Genomic DNA, 21,030 nt, shown 5'->3' with positions numbered 1-21,030 from the left:
TACTGGGTTTCAGTGTATGCATTTGTTACTGAGTGTCAGTGTATTCTTTGTTACTTGGTGTAAGTGTGTGTCTGTGTTACTGAGTATCAGTGTCTGTCTTTGTTACTTGGTGTAAGTGTGTGTCTGTGTTACTGGGTATCAGTGTATATCTTGTTACTTGTTGTCAGTGTATGTCTGTCGTACTTGGTGTAATTGTGTGTCTGTGTTACTGCGTATCAGTGTATGTCTTTGTGACTTGGTGTCAGTGTATGTCTTTGTTACTGGGTGTCAGTGTGTGATTTTGTGACATGGTGTCAGTGTATGTCTTTGTTACTTGGTGTAAGTGTGTGTCTGTGTTACTGGGTATCAGTGTATGTCTTTGTTAATTGGTGTCAGTGTATGTCTGTGTTACTTGGCTTAAGTTTGTGTCTTTGTTACTTGGTGTAAGTGTGTGCCTGTGTTACTGGGTATCAGTGTATGTCTTTGTTACTGGGTGCCAGTGTATGTCTGTGTTACTTGGTGCAAGTGTGTTTCTGTGTTACTGGGTGTCAGTGTGTGTCTGTGCTACTTGGTGTAAGTGTTTGTCTTTGTTACTTGGTGTCCGTGTGTGTCTGTGTTACTGGGTGACAGTGTATGTCTTTGTTACTGGGTATCAGTGTATGTCTTTGTGACTTGGTGTCAGTGTATGACTTTGTTACTGGGTGTCAGTGTGTCTTTTTGTGACTTGTTGTCAGTGTATGCCTTTGTTACTTGGTGTACGTGTATGTCTGTGTTACTGGGTATCAGTGTATGTCTTTGTTACTTGGTGTCAGTGCATGTCAAAATACTTGGTGTAAGTGTATGTCTTTGTTACTTGGTGTAATTGTCTGTCTTTGTTACCTGGTATCAGTGTATATCTGTGTTACTTGGTGTAAGTGAGTGTCCTTGTTACTTGGTGTAAGCGTCTATCTGTGTTACATGGTGTAAGTGTGTGCTTCTGTTACTGGGTATCAGTGTATGTCTTTGTTACTTGGTGTAAATGTGTGTCTGTGTTACTGTGTATCAGTGTAGGTCTTTGTTACTTGGTGTCAGTGTATGTCTTTGCTACTTGGTGTAAGTGTATGTCTTTGTTACTTGGTGTCAGTGTATGTCTGTGTTTCTGGGTATCAGTGCATGTCTTTGTTAGATGGTGTCAGTGTATGTCTGTGCTACTTGGTGTGTGTGTGTCTGTGTTAATGGGTATCAGTGTATGTCTTTGTTACTTGGTGTCAGTGTATGTCTGTGCTACTTGGTGTAAGTGTGTGTCTGTGTTACTGGGTATCAGTGTATGTCTTTGTGACTTTGTGTCAGTGTATGTCTTTGTTACTGGGTGTCAGTATGTGTCTTTGTGACTTGGTGTCAGTGTATGTCTTTGTTCCTTGGTGTAAGTGTGTGTCTGTGTTACTGGGTATCAGTGTATGTCATTGTTACTTGGTGTCAGTGTATGTCAAAATAATTGGTGTCATTGTATGTCTTTGTTGCTGGGTGTCAGTGTGTGTCTTTGAGACTTGGTGTCAGTGTATGTCTTTGTTACTTGGTGTAAGTGTGTCTCTGTGTTCTTGGGTATCAGTGTATGTCTTTGTTGCTTGGTGTAAGTGTATTTCCGTCTTACTTGGTGTAAGTGTGTGTCTGTGTTACTGGGTATCAGTGTATGTCTTTGTGACTTGGTGTCAGTGTATGTCTTTGTTCCTGGGTGTCAGTCTGTGTCTTTCTGACTTCGTGTCAGTGTATGTCTTTGTTACTTGGTGTAAGTGTGTGTCTGTGTTACTGGGTATCAGTGTATGTCTTTGTTACTTGGTGTCAGTGTAAGTCTGTGGTACTTGGTGTAAGTGTATGTCTTTGTTACTTGGTGTCAGTGTATGTCTTTGTTACTTGGTGTAAGTGTTTGTCTGTGTTACTGGGTGTCAGTGTATGCATTTGTTACTGAGTGCCAGTGTATTCTTTGTTACTTGGTGTAAGTGTGTGTCTGTGTTACTGAGTATCAGTGTCTGTCTTTGTTACGTGGTGTAAGTGTGTGTCTGTGTTACTGGGTATCAGTGTATATATTGTTACTTGGTGTCAGTGTATGTCTGTCTTACTTGGTGTAAATGTGTGTCTGTGTTACTGCGCATCAGTGTATGTCTTTGTGACTTGGTGTCAGTGTATGTCTTTGTTACTGGGTGTCAGTGTGTGTCTTTGTGACTTGGTGTCAGTGTATGTCTTTGTTACTTGGTGTAAGTGTGTGTCTGTGTTACTGGGTATCAGTGTATGTCTTTGTTAATTGGTGTCAGTGTATGTCTGTGTTACTTGGTGTCAGTGTATGTCTGTGTTACTTGGTGTAAGTGTGTGCCTGTGTTAATGGGTATCAGTGTATGTCTTTGTTACTTGGTGTCAGTGTATGTCAAAATACTTGGTGTAAGTGAATGTCTTTGTTACTTGGTGTCAGTGTGTGTCTTTGTTACTTGGTGTAAGTGTGTGCCTGTTTTACTGGGTATCACTGTATGTCTTTGTTACTTGGTGTCAGTGTATGTCTATTTTACTTGGTGTAAAGTGTGTCTGTGTTACTGGGTGTCAGTGTGTATCTGTGTTACTTGGTGTAAGTGTGTGTCTTTGTTACTAGGTGTCCGTGTGTGTCTGTGTTGCTGGGTGTCAGTGTATATCTTTGTTACTTGGTGTCAGTGTATGTCTGTGTTACTTGGTGTAAGTGTGTGCCTGTGTTATTGGGGATCAGTGTATGCATTTGTTACTGAGTGTCAGTGTATTCTTTGTTACTTGGTGTCAGTGTATGTCAAAATACTTGGTGTAAGTGAATGTCTTTGTTACTTGGTGTCAGTGTGTGTATTTGTTACTTGGTGTAAGTGTGTGCCTGTTTTACTGGGTATCAGTGTATGTCTTTGTTACTTGGTGTCAGTGTATGTCTATGTTACTTGGTGTAAGTGTGTGTCTGTGTTACTGGGTGTCAGTGTGTATCTGTGTTACTTGGTGTAAGTGTGTGTCTTTGTTACTTGGTGTCCGTGTGTGTCTGTGTTACTGGGTGTCAGTGTATGACTTTGTTACTGTGTGTCAGTGTATTTATTTATTAATTGGTGTAAGTGTGTGTCTGTGTTAATGGATATCAGTGTCTGTCTTTGTAACTCTGTGTGTGTGTGTCTGTGTTACTGGGTATCAGTGTATGTCTTTGTTACTTGGTGTCAGTGTATGCCTATGTTACTTGGTTTAAGTGTGTGTCTGTGTTACTGGGTATCAGTGCATGTCTTTGTTACTTGGTGTCAGTGTAAGTCTGTGGTACTTGGTGTAAGTGTATGTCTTTGTTACTTGGTGTCAGTGTATGTCTTTGTTACTTGGTGTAAGTGTGTGTCTGTGTTACTGGGTATCAGTGTATATCTTGTTACTTGGTGTCAGTGTATGTCTTTGTTACTTGGTGTAAGTGTGAGTCTGTGTTACTGGGTATCAGTGTATATCTTGTTACTTGGTGTCAGTGTATGTCTGTCTTACTTGGTGTAATTGTGTCTCTGTGTTACTGCGTATCAGTGTATGTCTTTGTGACTTGGTGTCAGTGTATGTCTTTGTTACTGGGTGTCAGTGTGTGTCTTTGTGACTTGGTGTCAGTGTATGTCTTTGTTACTTGGTGTAAGTGTGTGTCTGTGTTACTGGGTATCAGTGTATGTCTTTGTTAATTGGTGTCAGTGTATGTCTGTGTTACGTGGTGTAAGTGTGTGTCTTTGTTACTTGGTGTAAGTGTATGTCTTTGTTACTTGGTGTCAGTGTATGTCTGTGTTACTTGGTGTAAGTGTGTGCCTGTGTTACTGGGTATCAGTGTATGTCTTTGTTACTTGGTGTCAGTGTATGTCTGTGTTACTTGGTGCAAGTGTGTGTCTGTGTTACTGGGTGTCAGTGTGTGTCTTTGTTACTTGATGTCAGTGTGAGCCTGTGTTACTGGGTATCAGTGTATGTCTTTGTTACTTGGTGTCAGTGTATGTCAAAATACTTGGTGTAAGTGAATGTCTTTGTTACTTGGTGTCAGTGTGTGTATTTGTTACTTGTTGTAAGAGTGTGCCTGTTTTACTGGTATCAGTGTATGTCTTTGTTACTTGGTGTCAGTGTATGTCAATGTTACTTGGTGTAAGTGTGTGTCTGAGTTACTGGGTGTCAGTGTGTATCTGTGTTACTTGGTGTAAGTTTGTGTCTTTGTTACTTGGTGTCCGTGTGTGTCTGTGTTACTGGGTGTCAGTGTATGACTTTGTTGCTGTGTGTCAGTGTATTTCTTTATTAATTGGTGTAAGTGTGTGTCTGTGTTAATGGATATCAGTGTCTGTCTTTGTAACTTGGTGTAAGTGTGTGTCTGTGTTACTGGGTATCAGGGTATGTCTTTGTTACTTGGTGTCAGTGTATGTCTGTGTTACTTGGTGTAAGTGTGTGTCTTTGTTACTTGGTGTAAGTGTATGTCTTTGTGACTTGGTGTCAGTGTATGTCTGTGTTACTTGGTGTAAGTGTGTGTCTGTGATACTGGCTATCAGTGTATGTCTTTGTTAATTGGCGTCAGTGTATGTCAAAATACTTGGTGTAAGTGTATGTATTTGTTACTTGGTGTAATTGTCTGTCTTTGTTACTTGGTGTAAGTGTATGTCTTTGTTACTTGGTGTCAGTGTATGTCTTTGTTACTTGGTGTAAGTGTGTGTCTTTGTTACTTGGTGTAAGTGTATGTCTTTGTTACTTGGTGTCAGTGCATGTCTTTGTTACTTGGTGTCAGTGTGTGTCTGTGTTACTTGGTATCAGTGTATGTCTTTGTGACTTGGTATCAGTGTATGTCTATGTTACTTGGTGTAAGTGTGTGTCTGTGTTACTGGGTGTCAGTGTATGCATTTGTTACTGAGTGTCAGTGTATTCTTTGTTAGTTTGTGTAAGTGTGTGTCTGTGTTACTGGGTATCAGTGCATGTCTTTGTTACTTGGTGTCAGTGTAAGTCTGTGGTACTCGGTGTAAGTGTATGTCTTTGTTACTTGGTGTCAGTGTATGTCTTTGTTACTTGGTGTAAGTGTGTGTCTGTGTTACTGAGTATCAGTGTCTGTCTTTGTTACTTGGTGTAAGTGTGTGTCTGTGTTACTGGGTATCAGTGTATATCTTGTTACTTGGTGTCAGTGTATGTCTGTCTTACTTGGTGTAATTGTGTCTCTGTGTTACTGCGTATCAGTGTATGTCTTTGTGACTTGGTGTCAGTGTATGTCTTTGTTACTGGGTGTCAGTGTGTGTCTTTGTGACTTGGTGTCAGTGTATGTCTTTGTTACTTGGTGTAAGTGTGTGTCTGTGTTACTGGGTATCAGTGTATGTCTTTGTTAATTGGTGTCAGTGTAAGTCTGTGGTACTTGGTGTAAGTGTATGTCTTTGTTACTTGGTGTCAGTGTATGTCTTTGTTACTTGGTGTAAGTGTGTGTCTGTGTTACTGAGTATCAGTGTCTGTCTTTGTTACTTGGTGTAAGTGTGTGTCTGTGTTACTGGGTATCAGTGTATATCTTGTTACTTGGTGTCAGTGTATGTCTGTCTTACTTGGTGTAATTGTGTCTCTGTGTTACTGCGTATCAGTGTATGTCTTTGTGACTTGGTGTCAGTGCATGTCTTTGTTACTGGGTGTCAGTGTGTGTCTTTGTGACTTGGTGTCAGTGTATGTCTTTGTTACTTGGTGTAAGTATGTGTCTGTGTTACTGGGTATCAGTGTATGTCTTTGTTAATTGGTGTCAGTGTATGTCTGTGTTACGTGGTGTAAGTGTGTGTCTTTGTTACTTGGTGTAAGTGTATGTCTTTGTTACTTGGTGTCAGTGTATGTCTGTATTACTTGGTGTAAGTGTGTGCCTGTGTTACTGGGTATCAGTGTAAGTCTTTGTTACTTGGTGTCAGTGTATGTCTGTGTTACTTGGTGCAAGTGTGTGTCTGTGTTACTGGGTGTCAGTGTGTGTCTTTGTTACTTGGTGTCAATGTGTGTGCCTGTGTTACTGGGTATCAGTGTATGTCTTTGTTACTTGGTGTCAGTGTATGTCAAAATACTTGGTGTAAGTGAATGTCTTTGTTACTTGGTGTCAGTGTGTGTATTTGTTACTTGTTGTAAGAGTGTGCCTGTTTTACTGGTATCAGTGTATGTCTTTGTTACTTGGTGTCAGTGTATGTCAATGTTACTTGGTGTAAGTGTGTGTCTGTGTTACTGGGTGTCAGTGTGTATCTGTGTTACTTGGTGTAAGTTTGTGTCTTTGTTACTTGGTGTCCGTGTGTGTCTGTGTTACTGGGTGTCAGTGTATGACTTTGTTGCTGTGTGTCAGTGTATTTCTTTATTAATTGGTGTAAGTGTGTGTCTGTGTTAATGGATATCAGTGTCTGTCTTTGTAACTTGGTGTAAGTGTGTGTCTGTGTTACTGGGTATCAGGGTATGTCTTTGTTACTTGGTGTCAGTGTATGTCTGTGTTACTTGGTGTAAGTGTGTGTCTTTGTTACTTGGTGTAAGTGTATGTCTTTGTGACTTGGTGTCAGTGTATGTCTGTGTTACTTGGTGTAAGTGTGTGTCTGTGATACTGGCTATCAGTGTATGTCTTTGTTAATTGGCGTCAGTGTATGTCAAAATACTTGGTGTAAGTGTATGTCTTTGTTACTTGGTGTAATTGTCTGTCTTTGTTACTTGGTGTAAGTGTATGTCTTTGTTACTTGGTGTCAGTGTATGTCTTTGTTACTTGGTGTAAGTGTGTGTCTTTGTTACTTGGTGTAAGTGTATGTCTTTGTTACTTGGTGTCAGTGCATGTCTTTGTTACTTGGTGTCAGTGTGTGTCTTTGTTACTTGGTATCAGTGTATGTCTTTGTGACTTGGTATCAGTGTATGTCTATGTTACTTGGTGTAAGTGTGTGTCTGTGTTACTGGGTGTCAGTGTATGCATTTGTTACTGAGTGTCAGTGTATTCTTTGTTAGTTTGTGTAAGTGTGTGTCTGTGTTACTGGGTATCAGTGCATGTCTTTGTTACTTGGTGTCAGTGTAAGTCTGTGGTACTCGGTGTAAGTGTATGTCTTTGTTACTTGGTGTCAGTGTATGTCTTTGTTACTTGGTGTAAGTGTGTGTCTGTGTTACTGAGTATCAGTGTCTGTCTTTGTTACTTGGTGTAAGTGTGTGTCTGTGTTACTGGGTATCAGTGTATATCTTGTTACTTGGTGTCAGTGTATGTCTGTCTTACTTGGTGTAATTGTGTCTCTGTGTTACTGCGTATCAGTGTATGTCTTTGTGACTTGGTGTCAGTGTATGTCTTTGTTACTGGGTGTCAGTGTGTGTCTTTGTGACTTGGTGTCAGTGTATGTCTTTGTTACTTGGTGTAAGTGTGTGTCTGTGTTACTGGGTATCAGTGTATGTCTTTGTTAATTGGTGTCAGTGTAAGTCTGTGGTACTTGGTGTAAGTGTATGTCTTTGTTACTTGGTGTCAGTGTATGTCTTTGTTACTTGGTGTAAGTGTGTGTCTGTGTTACTGAGTATCAGTGTCTGTCTTTGTTACTTGGTGTAAGTGTGTGTCTGTGTTACTGGGTATCAGTGTATATCTTGTTACTTGGTGTCAGTGTATGTCTTTGTTACTTGGTGTAAGTATGTGTCTGTGTTACTGGGTATCAGTGTATGTCTTTGTTAATTGGTGTCAGTGTATGTCTGTGTTACGTGGTGTAAGTGTGTGTCTTTGTTACTTGGTGTAAGTGTATGTCTTTGTTACTTGGTGTCAGTGTATGTCTGTATTACTTGGTGTAAGTGTGTGCCTGTGTTACTGGGTATCAGTGTATGTCTTTGTTACTTGGTGTCAGTGTATGTCTGTGTTACTTGGTGCAAGTGTGTGTCTGTGTTACTGGGTGTCAGTGTGTGTCTTTGTTACTTGGTGTCAATGTGTGTGCCTGTGTTACTGGGTATCAGTGTATGTCTTTGTTACTTGGTGTCAGTGTATGTCAAAATACTTGGTGTAAGTGAATGTCTTTGTTACTTGGTGTCAGTGTGTGTATTTGTTACTTGGTGTAAGAGTGTGCCTGTTTTACTGGTATCAGTGTATGTCTTTGTTACTTGGTGTCAGTGTATGTCAATGTTACTTGGTGTAAGTGAGTGTCTGTGTTACTGGGTGTCAGTGTGTATCTGTGTTACTTGGTGTAAGTTTGTGTCTTTGTTACTTGGTGTCCGTGTGTGTCTGTGTTACTGGGTGTCAGTGTATGACTTTGTTACTGTGTGTCAGTGTATTTCTTTATTAATTGGTGTAAGTGTGTGTCTGTGTTAATGGATATCAGTGTCTGTCTTTGTAACTTGGTGTAAGTGTGTGTCTGTGTTACTGGGTATCAGGGTATGTCTTTGTTACTTGGTGTCAGTGTATGTCTGTGTTACTTGGTGTAAGTGTGTGTCTTTGTTACTTGGTGTAAGTGTATGTCTTTGTGACTTGGTGTCAGTGTATGTCTGTGTTACTTGGTGTAAGTGTGTGTCTGTGATACTGGGTATCAGTGTATGTCTTTGTTAATTGGCGTCAGTGTATGTCAAAATACTTGGTGTAAGTTTATGTCTTTGTTACTTGGTGTAATTGTCTGTCTTTGTTACTTGGTGTAAGTGTATGTCTTTGTTACTTGGTGTCAGTGTATGTCTTTGTTACTTGGTGTAAGTGTGTGTCTTTGTTACTTGGTGTAAGTGTGTGTCTTTGTTACTTGGTGTAAGTGTATGTCTTTGTTACTTGGTGTCAGTGTATGTCTTTGTTACTTGGTGTAAGTGTGTGTCTTTGTTACTTGGTGTAACTGTATGTCTTTGTTACTTGGTGTCAGTGCATGTCTTTGTTACTTGGTGTAAGTGTATGTCTTTGTTACTTGGTGTCAGTGTATGTCTTTGTTACTTGGTGTAAGTGTGTGTCTGTGTTACTTGGTATCAGTGTATGTCTTTGTGACTTGGTATCAGTGTATGTCTTTGTTACTCGGCGTCAGTGTGTGTCTGTGTTACTGGGTATCAGAGTATGTCTTTGTGACTTGGTATCAGTGTATGTCTTTGTTACTTGGTGTCAGTGTGTGTCTGTGTTACTGGGTATCAGTGTATGTCTTTGTGACTTGGTATCAGTGTATGTCTTTGTTACTGGGCGACAGTGTGTGTCTGTGTTACTGGGTATCAGTGTATGTCTTTGTGACTTGGTATCAGTGTATGTCTTTGTTACTGTGTGTCAGTGTGTGTCTGTGTTACTGGGTATCAGTGTATGTCTTTGTGACTTGATATCAGTGTATGTCTTTGTTACTGGGTGTCAGTGTGTATCTGTGTTCCTGGGTCTCAGTGCATGTCTTTGTGACTTGGTGTCAGTGTATGTCTTTGTTACTGGGTGTCAGTGTGTGTCTTTGTTACTGGGTGTCAGTGTGTGTCTTTGTGACTTGGTGTCAGTGTATGTCTGTGTTACTGGGGGTCAGTGTGTGTCTGTGTTACTGGCGGTCAGTGTGTGTTTCTAACTGGATGTCAGTGTGTTTCTGTGTTACTGGGTATCAGTGTATGTCTTTTTTACTTGGTGTCAGTGTGTGTCTGTGTTACTGGGTATCAGTGAATGTCTTTGTGATTGGTATCAGTGTATGTCTTTGTTACTGGGTGTCAGTGTGTGTCTGTGTTACTGGGTATCAGTGTATGTCTTTCTGACTTGGTATCAGTGTATGTCTTTGTTACTGGGTGTCAGTGTGTGTCTGTGTTACTGGGTATCATTGTATGTCTTTGTGACTTGGTATCTGTGTATGTCATTGTTACTGGGTGTCAGTGTGTGTCTGTCTTCCTGGGTATCAGTGTATGTCTTTGTGACTTGGTGTCAGTGTATGTCTTTGTTACTGGGTGTCAGTGTGTGTCTTTGTGACTTGGTGTCAGTGTATGTCTGTGTTACCTGGAGTAAGTCTGTGTCTTTGTTACTGGGTGTCAGTGTGTGTCTGTATTACTTGGTGTAAGTCTGCGTCTTTGTTACTTCGTGTCCGTGTGTGTCTGTGTTACTGGGTGTCAGAGTATGTCTTTGTTACTGGGTGTCAGTGTATGTCTTTGTTACTTGGTGTAAGTGTGTGTCTGTGTTACTGGGTGTCAGTGTATGTCTGTGTTACTTGGTGTAAATGTGTGTCTGTGTTACTGGGTATCAGTGTATGTCTTTGTGACTTGGTGTCAGTGTATGTCTTTGTTACTGGGTGTCAGTGTGTGTCTTTGTGACTTGGTGTCAGTGTATGTCTTTGTTACTTGGTGTCAGTGTGTGTCTGTGTTACTGGGTATCAGTGTATGTCTTTGTTACTTGGTGTCAGTGTATGTCTGTGTTACTTGGTGTAAGTGTGTGTCTGTGTTACTGGGTATCAGTGTATGGCTTTGTTACTTGGTGTCAGTGTATGTCTGTGTTACGTGGTGTAAGTGTATGTCTTTGTTACTTGGTGTAAGTGTGTGTCTGTGTTACTTGGTGAAAGTGTGTGTCTGTGTTCCTGGGTATCAGTGTATGTCTTTGTTACTTGGTGTCAGTGTATGACTGTGTTATTTGGTGTAAGTGTGTGTCTGTGTTACTGGGTATCAGTGTATGTGTTTGTTACTTGGTGTCAGTGTATGTCTGTGTTACTTGGTGTAAGTTTGTGTCTGTGTTACTATTTGTCAGTGTGTGTCTCTGTTACTTGGTGTAACTGTGTGTCTTTGTTACTTGGTGTCCGTGTGTGTCTGTGTTACTGGGTGTCAGTGTATGTCTTTGTTCCTGGGTGTCAGTGTATGTCTGTGTTACTGGGTATCAGTGTATGTCTTTGTTACTTGGTGTCAGTGTATGTCTGTGTTACTTGGTGTAAGTGTGTGTCTGTGTTACTGGGTATCAGTGTATGTCTTTGTGACTTGCTGTCAGCGTATGTCTTTGTTACTGGGTGTCAGTGTGTGTCTTTGTGACTTGGTGTCAGTGTATGTCTTTGTTAGTTGGTGTAAGTGTGTGTCTGTGTTACTGGGTATCAGTGTATGTCTTTGTTACTTGGTGTCAGTGTATGTCAAAATACTTGCTGTCAGTGTATGTCTTTGTTCCTTGGTGTAATTGTCTGTCTTTGTTACTTGGTGTAAGTGTATGTCTTTTTTACTTGGTGTCAGTGTATGTCTGTGTTACTTGGTGTAAGTGTGTGTCTTTGTTACTTGGTGTAAGTGTATGTCTTTGTTACTTGGTGTCAGTGCATGTCTTTGTTACTTGGTGTCAGTGTGTGTCTGTGTTACTGGGTATCAGTGTATGTCTTTGTGACTTGGTATCAGTGTATGTCTTTGTTACTGGGCGTCAGTGTGTGTCTGTGTTACTGGGTATCAGTGTATGTCTTTGTGACTTGGTATCAGTGTATGTCTTTGTTACTGGGTGTCAGTGTGTGTCTGTGTTCCTGGGTCTCAGTGCATGTCTTTGTGACTTGGTGTCAGTGTATGTCTTTGTTACTGGGTGTCAGTGTGTGTCTTTGTGACTTGGTGTCAGTGTATGTCTGTGTTACTGGGGGTCAGTGTGTGTCTGTGTTACTGGCGGTCAGTGTGTGTTTCTAACTGGGTGTCATTGTGTTTCTGTGTTACTGGGTATCAGTGTATGTCTTTGTTACTGGGTGTCAGTGTATGTCTTTGTTACTTGGTGTAAGTGTGTGTCTGTGTTACTGGGTGTCAGAGTATGTCTTTGTTACTGGGTGTCAGTGTATGTCTTTGTTACTTGGTGTAAATGTGTGTCTGTGTTACTGGGTGTCAGTGTATGTCTGTGTTACTTGGTGTAAGTGTGTGTCTGTGTTACTGGGTATCAGTGTATGTCTTTGTGACTTGGTGTCAGTGTATGTCTTTGTTACTGGGTGTCAGTGTGTGTCTTTGTGACTTGGTGTCAGTGTATGTCTTTGTTACTTGGTGTCAGTGTGTGTCTGTGTTACTGGGTATCAGTGTATGTCTTTGTTACTTGGTGTCACTGTATGTCTGTGTTACTTGGTGTAAGTGTGTGTCTGTGTTACTGGGTATCAGTGTATGTCTTTGTTACTTGGTGTCAGTGTATGTCTGTGTTACGTGGTGTAAGTGTATGTCTTTGTTACTTGGTGTAAGTGTGTGTCTGTGTTACTTGGTGAAAGTGAGTGTCTGTGTTCCTGGGTATCAGTGTATGTTTTTGTTACTTGGTGTCAGTGTATGTCTGTGTTATTTGGTGCAAGTGTGTGTCTGTGTTACTGGGTATCAGTGTATGTGTTTGTTACTTGGTGTAAGTGTGTGTCTGTGTTACTATTTGTCAGTGTGTGTCTCTGTTACTTGGTGTAACTGTGTGTCTTTGTTACTTGGTGCCCGTGTGTGTCTGTGTTACTGGGTGTCAGTGTATGTCTTTGTTACTGGGTGTCAGTGTATGTCTGTGTTACTGGGTATCAGTGTATGTCTTTGTTACTTGGTGTCAGTGTATGTCTGTGTTACTTGGTGTAAGTATGTGTCTGTGTTACTGGGTATCAGTGTATGTCTTTGTGACTTGCTGTCAGCGTATGTCTTTGTTACTGGGTGTCAGTGTGTGTCTTTGTGACTTGGTGTCATTGTATGTCTTTGTTACTTGGTGTAAGTGTGTGTCTGTGTTACTGGGTATCAGTGTATGTCTTTGTTACTTGGTGTCAGTGTATGCCAAAATACTTGCTGTAAGTGTATGTCTTTGTTCCTTGGTGTAATTGTCTGTCTTTGTTTCTTGGTGTAAGTGTATGTCTTTGTTACTTGGTGTCAGTGTATATCTTTTTTACTTGGTGTCAGTGTATGGCTGTGTTACTTGGTGTCAGTGTATGTCTGTGTTACTTGTTGTAAGTGTGTGTCTGTGTTACTGGGTGTCAGTGTGTGTCTGTGTTACTTGGTGTAAGTGTGTGTCTGTGTTACTTGGTGTCAGTGTATGTCTTTGTTACTGGGTGTCAGTGTGTGTCTTTGTGACTTGGTGTCAGTGTATGTCTTTGTTCCTGGGTGTCAGTGTATGTCTGTGTTACTTGGAGTAAGTCTGTGTCTTTGTTACTGGGTGTCAGTGTGTGTCTGTATTACTTGGTGTAAGTCTGCGTCTTTGTTACTTCGTGTCCGTGTGTGTCTGTGTTACTGGGTGTCAGAGTATGTCTTTGTTACTGGGTGTCAGTGTATGTCTTTGTTACTTGGTGTAAGTGTGTGTCTGTGTTACTGGGTGTCAGTGTATGTCTGTGTTACTTGGTGTAAATGTGTGTCTGTGTTACTTGGTGTAAGTGTGTGTCTGTGTTACTTGGTGAAAGTGTGTGTCTGTGTTCCTGGGTATCAGTGTATGTCTGTGTTACTTGGTGTAAGTGTGTGTCTGTGTTACTGGGTATCAGTGTATGGCTTTGTTACTTGGTGTCAGTGTATGTCTGTGTTACGTGGTGTAAGTGTATGTCTTTGTTACTTGGTGTAAGTGTGTGTCTGTGTTACTTGGTGAAAGTGTGTGTCTGTGTTCCTGGGTATCAGTGTATGTCTTTGTTACTTGGTGTCAGTGTATGACTGTGTTATTTGGTGTAAGTGTGTGTCTGTGTTACTGGGTATCAGTGTATGTGTTTGTTACTTGGTGTCAGTGTATGTCTGTGTTACTTGGTGTAAGTGTGTGTCTGTGTTACTATTTGTCAGTGTGTGTCTCTGTTACTTGGTGTAACTGTGTGTCTTTGTTACTTGGTGTCCGTGTGTGTCTGTGTTACTGGGTGTCAGTGTATGTCTTTGTTCCTGGGTGTCAGTGTATGTCTGTGTTACTGGGTATCAGTGTATGTCTTTGTTACTTGGTGTCAGTGTATGTCTGTGTTACTTGGTGTAAGTGTGTGTCTGTGTTACTGGGTATCAGTGTATGTCTTTGTGACTTGCTGTCAGCGTATGTCTTTGTTACTGGGTGTCAGTATGTGTCTTTGTGACTTGGTGTCAGTGTATGTCTTTGTTAGTTGGTGTAAGTGTGTGTCTGTGTTACTGGGTATCAGTGTATGTCTTTGTTACTTGGTGTCAGTGTATGTCAAAATACTTGCTGTAAGTGTATGTCTTTGTTCCTTGGTGTAATTGTCTGTCTTTGTTACTTGGTGTAAGTGTATGTCTTTTTTACTTGGTGTCAGTGTATGTCTGTGTTACTTGGTGTAAGTGTGTGTCTTTGTTACTTGGTGTAAGTGTATGTCTTTGTTACTTGGTGTCAGTGCATGTCTTTGTTACTTGGTGTCAGTGTGTGTCTGTGTTACTGGGTATCAGTGTATGTCTTTGTGACTTGGTATCAGTGTATGTCTTTGTTACTGGGCGTCAGTGTGGGTCTGTGTTACTGGGTATCAGTGTATGTCTTTGTGACTTGGTATCAGTGTATGTCTTTGTTACTGGGTGTCAGTGTGTGTCTGTGTTCCTGGGTCTCAGTGCATGTCTTTGTGACTTGGTGTCAGTGTATGTCTTTGTTACTGGGTGTCAGTGTGTGTCTTTGTTACTGGGTGTCAGTGTGTGTCTTTGTGACTTGGTGTCAGTGTATGTCTGTGTTACTGGGGGTCAGTGTGTGTCTGTGTTACTGGCGGTCAGTGTGTGTTTCTAACTGGGTGTCATTGTGTTTCTGTGTTACTGGGTATCAGTGTATGTCTTTGTTACTGGGTGTCAGTGTATGTCTTTGTTACTTGGTGTAAGTGTGTGTCTGTGTTACTGGGTGTCAGAGTATGTCTTTGTTACTGGGTGTCAGTGTATGTCTTTGTTACTTGGTGTAAATGTGTGTCTGTGTTACTGGGTGTCAGTGTATGTCTGTGTTACTTGGTGTAAGTGTGTGTCTGTGTTACTGGGTATCAGTGTATGTCTTTGTGACTTGGTGTCAGTGTATGTCTTTGTTACTGGGTGTCCGTGTGTGTCTTTGTGACTTGGTGTCAGTGTATGTCTTTGTTACTTGGTGTCAGTGTGTGTCTGTGTTACTGGGTATCAGTGTATGTCTTTGTTACTTGGTGTCAGTGTATGTCTGTGTTACTTGGTGTAAGTGTGTGTCTGTGTTACTGGGTATCAGTGTATGTCTTTGTTACTTGGTGTCAGTGTATGTCTGTGTTACGTGGTGTAAGTGTATGTCTTTGTTACTTGGTGTAAGTGTGTGTCTGTGTTACTTGGTGAAAGTGAGTGTCTGTGTTCCTGGGTATCAGTGTATGTCTTTGTTACTTGGTGTCAGTGTATGTCTGTGTTATTTGGTGCAAGTGTGTGTCTGTGTTACTGGGTATCAGTGTATGTGTTTGTTACTTGGTGTAAGTGTGTGTCTGTGTTACTATTTGTCAGTGTGTGTCTCTGTTACTTGGTGTAACTGTGTGTCTTTGTTACTTGGTGCCCGTGTGTGTCTGTGTTACTGGGTGTCAGTGTATGTCTTTGTTACTGGGTGTCAGTGTATGTCTGTGTTACTGGGTATCAGTGTATGTCTTTGTTACTTGGTGTCAGTGTATGTCTGTGTTACTTGGTGTAAGTATGTGTCTGTGTTACTGGGTATCAGTGTATGTCTTTGTGACTTGCTGTCAGCGTATGTCTTTGTTACTGGGTGTCAGTGTGTGTCTTTGTGACTTGGTGTCATTGTATGTCTTTGTTACTTGGTGTAAGTGTGTGTCTGTGTTACTGGGTATCAGTGTATGTCTTTGTTACTTGGTGTCAGTGTATGTCAAAATACTTGCTGTAAGTGTATGTCTTTGTTCCTTGGTGTAATTGTCTGTCTTTGTTTCTTGGTGTAAGTGTATGTCTTTGTTACTTGGTGTCAGTGTATATCTTTTTTACTTGGTGTCAGTGTATGGCTGTGTTACTTGGTGTCAGTGTATGTCTTTGTTACTGGGTGTCAGTGTGTGTCTTTGTGACTTGGTGTCAGTGTATGTCTTTGTTACTTGGTGTCAGTGTGTGTCTGTGTTACTGGGTATCAGTGTATGTCTTTGTTACTTGGTGTCAGTGTATGTCTGTGTTACTTGGTGTAAGTGTGTGTCTGTGATACTGGGTATCAGTGTATGTCTTTGTTACTGGGTGTCAGTGTATGTCTGTGTTACGTGGAGTAAGTGTATGTCTTTGTTACTTGGTGTAAGTGTGTGTCTGTGTTACTTGGTGAAAGTGTGTGTCTGTGTTCCTGGGTATCAGTGTATGTCTTTGTTACTTGGTGTCAGTGTATGTCTGTGTTATTTGGTGTAAGTGTGTGTCTGTGTTACTGGGTATCAGTGTATGTGTTTGTTACTTGGTTTCAGTGTATGTCTGTGTTACTTGGTGTAAGTGTGTGTCTGTGTTACTATTTGTCAGTGTGTGTCTCTGTTACTTGGTGTAACTGTGTCTCTTTGTTACTTGGTGTCCGTGTGTGTCTGTGTTACTGGGTATCAGTGTATGTCTTTGTTACTTGGTGTCAGTGTATGTCTGTGTTACTTGGTGTAAGTGTGTGTCTGTGTTACTGGGTATCAGTGTATGTCTTTGTGACTTGCTGTCAGCGTATGTCTTTGTTACTGGGTGTCAGTGTGTGTCTTTGTGACTTGGTGTCATTGTATGTCTTTGTTACTTGGTGTAAGTGTGTGTCTGTGTTACTGGGTATCAGTGTATGTCTTTGTTACTTGGTGTCAGTGTATGTCAAAATACTTGCTGTAAGTGTATGTCTTTGTTCCTTGGTGTAATTGTTTGTCTTTGTTACTTGGTGTAAGTGTATGTCTTTGTTACTTGGTGTCAGTGTATATCTTTGTTACTTGGTGTCAGTGTATGGCTGTGTTACTTGGTGTCAGTGTATGTCTGTGTTACTTGTTGTAAGTGTGTGTCTGTGTTACTGGGTGTCAGTGTGTGTCTGTGTTACTTGGTGTAATTGTCTGTCTTTGTTACTTGGTGTCCGTGTGTGTCTGTGTTACTGGGTGTCAGTGTATGTCTTTGTTACTGGGTGTCAGTGTATGTCTTTGTTACTTGGTGTAAGTGTGTGTCTGTGTTACTGGCTATCAGTGTCTGTCTTTGTTATTTGGTGTAAGTGTGTGTCTGTGTTACTGGTATCAGTGTATGTCTTTGTTACTTGGTGCCAGTGTATGTATGTGTTACTTGGTGTAAGTGTGTGTCTGTGTTACTGGGTATCAGTGTATGTCTTTGTGACTTGGTGTCAGTGTATGTCTTTGTTACTGGGTGTCAGTGTGTGTCTGTGTTACTGGGTATCAGTGTATGTCTTTGTGACTTGGTATCAGTGTATGTCTTTGTTACTGGATGTCAGTGTGTGTCTGTGTTACTGGGTATCAGTGTATGTCTTTGTGACTTGGTATGAGTGTATGTCTGTGTTACTGTGTGTCAGTGTGTGTCTGTGTTACTGGGTATCAGTGTATGTCTTTGGGACTTGGTATCAGTGTATGTCTTTGTTACTCGGTGTCAGTGTGTGTCTGTGTTCCTGGGTATCAGTGTATGTCTTTGTGACTTGGTGTCAGTGTATGTCTTTGTTACTGGGTGTCAGTGTGTGTCTTTGTGACTTGGTGTCAGAGTATGTCTTTGTTACTTGGTGTATGTGTGTGTCTGTGATACTGGGTATCAGTGTATGTCTTTGTTGCTTGGTGTCAGTGTATGTCTGTGTTACTTGGTGCAAGTGTGTGTCTGTGTATCAGTGTATGTCTTTGTGACTTGGTGTCAGTGCATGTCTTTGTTACTGGGTGTCAGTGTGTGTCTTTGTGACTTGGTGTCAGTGTATGTCTGTGTTACTGGGGGTCAGTGTGTGTCTGTGTTACTGGGGGTCAGTGTGTGTTTCTAACTGGGTGTCAGTGTGTGTCTGTGTTACTGGGTATCAGTGTATGTCTTTGTTGCTTGGTGTAAGCATATGTCTTTGTTACTTGGTGTCAGTGTATGTTTTTGTGACTTGGTGTCAGTGTATGCCTTTGTTACTGGGGGTCAGTGTGTGTCTGTGTTACTGGGTATCAGTGTATGTCTTTGTGACTTGGTGTCAGTGTCTGTCTTTGTTACTGGATGTCAGTGTGTGTCTATGTTACTGGGTATCAGTGTATGTCTTTGTGACTTGGTATCAGTGTATGTCTTTGTTACTGGGTGTCAGTGTGTGTCTGTGTTACTGGGTATCAGTGTATGTCTTTGTGACTTGGTATCAGTGTATGTCTTTGTTACTGTGTGTCAGTGTGTGTCTGTGTTACTGGGTATCAGTGTATGTCTTTGTTACTTGGTGTCAGTGTATGTCTGTGTTACTTGGTGTAAGCGTGTGTCTGTGTTACTGGGTATCAGTGTATGTCTTTGTGACTTGGTGTCAGTGCATATCTTTGTTACTGGGTGTCAGTGTGTGTCTTTGTGACTTGGTGTCATTGTATGTCTTTGTTACTTGGTGTAAGTGTGTGTCTGTGTTACTGGGTATCAGTGTATGTCTTTGTTACTTGGTGTCAGTGTATGTCAAAATACTTGCTGTAAGTGTATGTCTTTGTTCCTTGGTGTAATTGTCTGTCTTTGTTACTTGGTGTAACTGTATGTCTTTGTTACTTGGTGTCAGTGTATATCTTTGTTACTTGGTGTCAGTGTATATCTTTGTTACTTGGTGTCAGTGTATGGCTGTGTTACTTGGTGTCAGTGTATGTCTGTGTTACTTGTTGTAAGTGTGTGTCTGTGTTACTGGGTGTAAGTGTGTGTCTGTGTTACTTGGTGTAATTGTCTGTCTTTGTTACTTGGTGTCCGTGTGTGTCTGTGTTACTGGGTGTCAGTGTATGTCTTTGTTACTGGGTTTCAGTGTATGTCTTGGTTACTTGGTGAAAGTGTGTGTCTGTGTTACTGGCTATCAGTGTCTGTCTTTGTTATTTGGTGTAAGTGTGTGTCTGTGTTACTGGGTATCAGTGTATGTCTTTGTTACTTGGTGCCAGTGTATGTATGTGTTACTTGGTGTAAGTGTGTGTCTGTGTTACTGGGTATCAGTGTATGTCTTTGTGACTTGGTGTCAGTGTATGTCTTTGTTACTGGGTGTCAGTGTGTGTCTGTGTTACTGGGTATCAGTGTATGTCTTTGTGACTTGGTATCAGTGTATGTCTTTGTTACTGGATGTCAGTGTGTGTCTGTGTTACTGGGTATCAGTGTATGTCTTTGTGACTTGGTATGAGTGTATGTCTTTGTTACTGTGTGTCAGTGTGTGTCTGTGTTACTGGGTATCAGTGTATGTCTTTGGGACTTGGTATCAGTGTATGTCTTTGTTACTCGGTGTCAGTGTGTGTCTGTGTTCCTGGGTATCAGTGTATGTATTTGTGACTTGGTGTCAGTGTATGTCTTTGTTACTGGGTGTCAGTGTGTGTCTTTGTGACTTGGTGTCAGAGTATGTCTTTGTTACTTGGTGTATGTGTGTGTCTGTGATACTGGGTATCAGTTATATGTCTTTGTTGCTTGGTGTCAGTGTATGTCTGTGTTACTTGGTGCAAGTGTGTGTCTGTGTATCAGTGTATGTCTTTGTGACTTGGTGTCAGTGTATGTCTTTGTTACTGGGTGTCAGTGTGTGTCTTTGTGACTTGGTGTCAGTGTATGTCTGTGTTACTGGGGGTCAGTGTGTGTCTGTGTTACTGGGGGTCAGTGTGTGTTTCTAACTGGGTGTCAGTGTGTGTCTGTGTTACTGGGTATCAGTGTATGTCTTTGTTGCTTGGTGTAAGCATATGTCTTTGTTACTTGGTGTCAGTGTATGTTTTTGTGACTTGGTGTCAGTGTATGCCTTTGTTACTGGGGGTCAGTGTGTGTCTGTGTTACTGGGTATCAGTGTATGTCTTTGTGACTTGGTGTCAGTGTCTGTCTTTGTTACTGGATGTCAGCGTGTGTCTGTGTTACTGGGTATCAGTGTATGTCTTTGTGACTTGGTATCAGTGTATGTCTTTGTTACTGGGTGTCAGTGTGTGTCTGTGTTACTGGGTATCAGTGTATGTCTTTGTGACTTGGTATGAGTGTATGTCTTTGTTACTGTGTGTCAGTGTGTGTCTGTGTTACTGGGTATCAGTGTATGTCTTTGAGACTTGGTATCAGTGTATGTCTTTGTTACTGGGTGTCAGTGTGTGTCTGTGTTCCTGGGTATCAGTGTATGTCTTTGTGACTTGGTGTCAGTGTATGTATTTGTTACTGGGTGTCAGTGTGTGTCTTTGTGACTTGGTGTCAGATTATGTCTTTGTTACTTGGTGTAAGTGTGTTTCTGTGATACTGGGTATCAGTGTATGGCTTTGTTGCTTGGTGTCAGTGTATGTCTGTGTTACTTGGTGCAAGTGTGTGTCTGTGTATCAGTGGATGTCTTTGTTACTTGGTGTCAGTGTATGTCTTTGTTACTTGGTGTCAGTGTGTGTCTTTCTGACTTGGTGTCAGTGTATGTCTGTGTTACTGGGGGTCAGTGTGTGTCTGTGTTACAGGGGGTCAGTGAGTGTTTCTAACTGGGTGTCAGTGTGTGTCTGTGTTACTGGGTATCAGTGTATGTCTTTGTTACTTGGTGTAAGCATATGTCTTTGTTACTTGGTGTCAGTGTATGTTTTTGTGACTTGGTGTCAGTGTATGCCTTTGTTGCTGGGTGTCAGTGTGTGTCTGTGTTACTGGGTATCAGTGTATGTCTTTGTGACTTGGTGTCAGTGTGTGTCTGTGTTACTGGGTATCAGTGTGTGTCTTTGTTGCTTGGTGTAAGCATATGTCTTTGTTACTTGGTGTCAGTGTATGTTTTTGTGACTTGGTGTCAGTGTATGCCTTTGTTACTGGGTGTCAGTGTGTGTCTGTGTTACTGGGTATCAGTGTATGTCTTTGTGACTTGGTGTCAGTGTATGTCTTTGTTACTGGGTGTCAGTGTGTGTCTGTGTTACTGGGTATCAGTGTATGTCTTTGTGACTTGGTATCAGTGTATGTCTTTGTTACTGGGTGTCAGTGTGTGTCTGTGTTACTGGGTATCAGTGTATGTCTTTGTGACTTGGTATCAGTGTATGTCTTTGTTTCTGTGTGTCAGTGTGTGGCTGTGTTACTGGGTATCAGTGTATGTCTTTGTGACTTGGTGTCAGTGTATGTCTTTGGTACTGGGTGTCAGTGTGTGTCTTTGTGACTTGGTGTCAGTGTATGTCTGTGTTACTGGGTATCAGTGTATGTCTTTGTTACTTGGTGTCAGTGTATGTCTGTGTTACTGGGTGTCAGTGTGTGTCTTTGTGACTTGGTGTCATT

Source organism: Heterodontus francisci, chromosome 22 (genome assembly GCF_036365525.1).
Source record: "Heterodontus francisci isolate sHetFra1 chromosome 22, sHetFra1.hap1, whole genome shotgun sequence".
In the NCBI taxonomy this organism is placed as follows: domain Eukaryota; kingdom Metazoa; phylum Chordata; class Chondrichthyes; order Heterodontiformes; family Heterodontidae; genus Heterodontus; species Heterodontus francisci.
The sequence above is the reverse complement of the archived record's forward strand: the minus strand, read 5'-3'. Positions refer to the sequence as shown.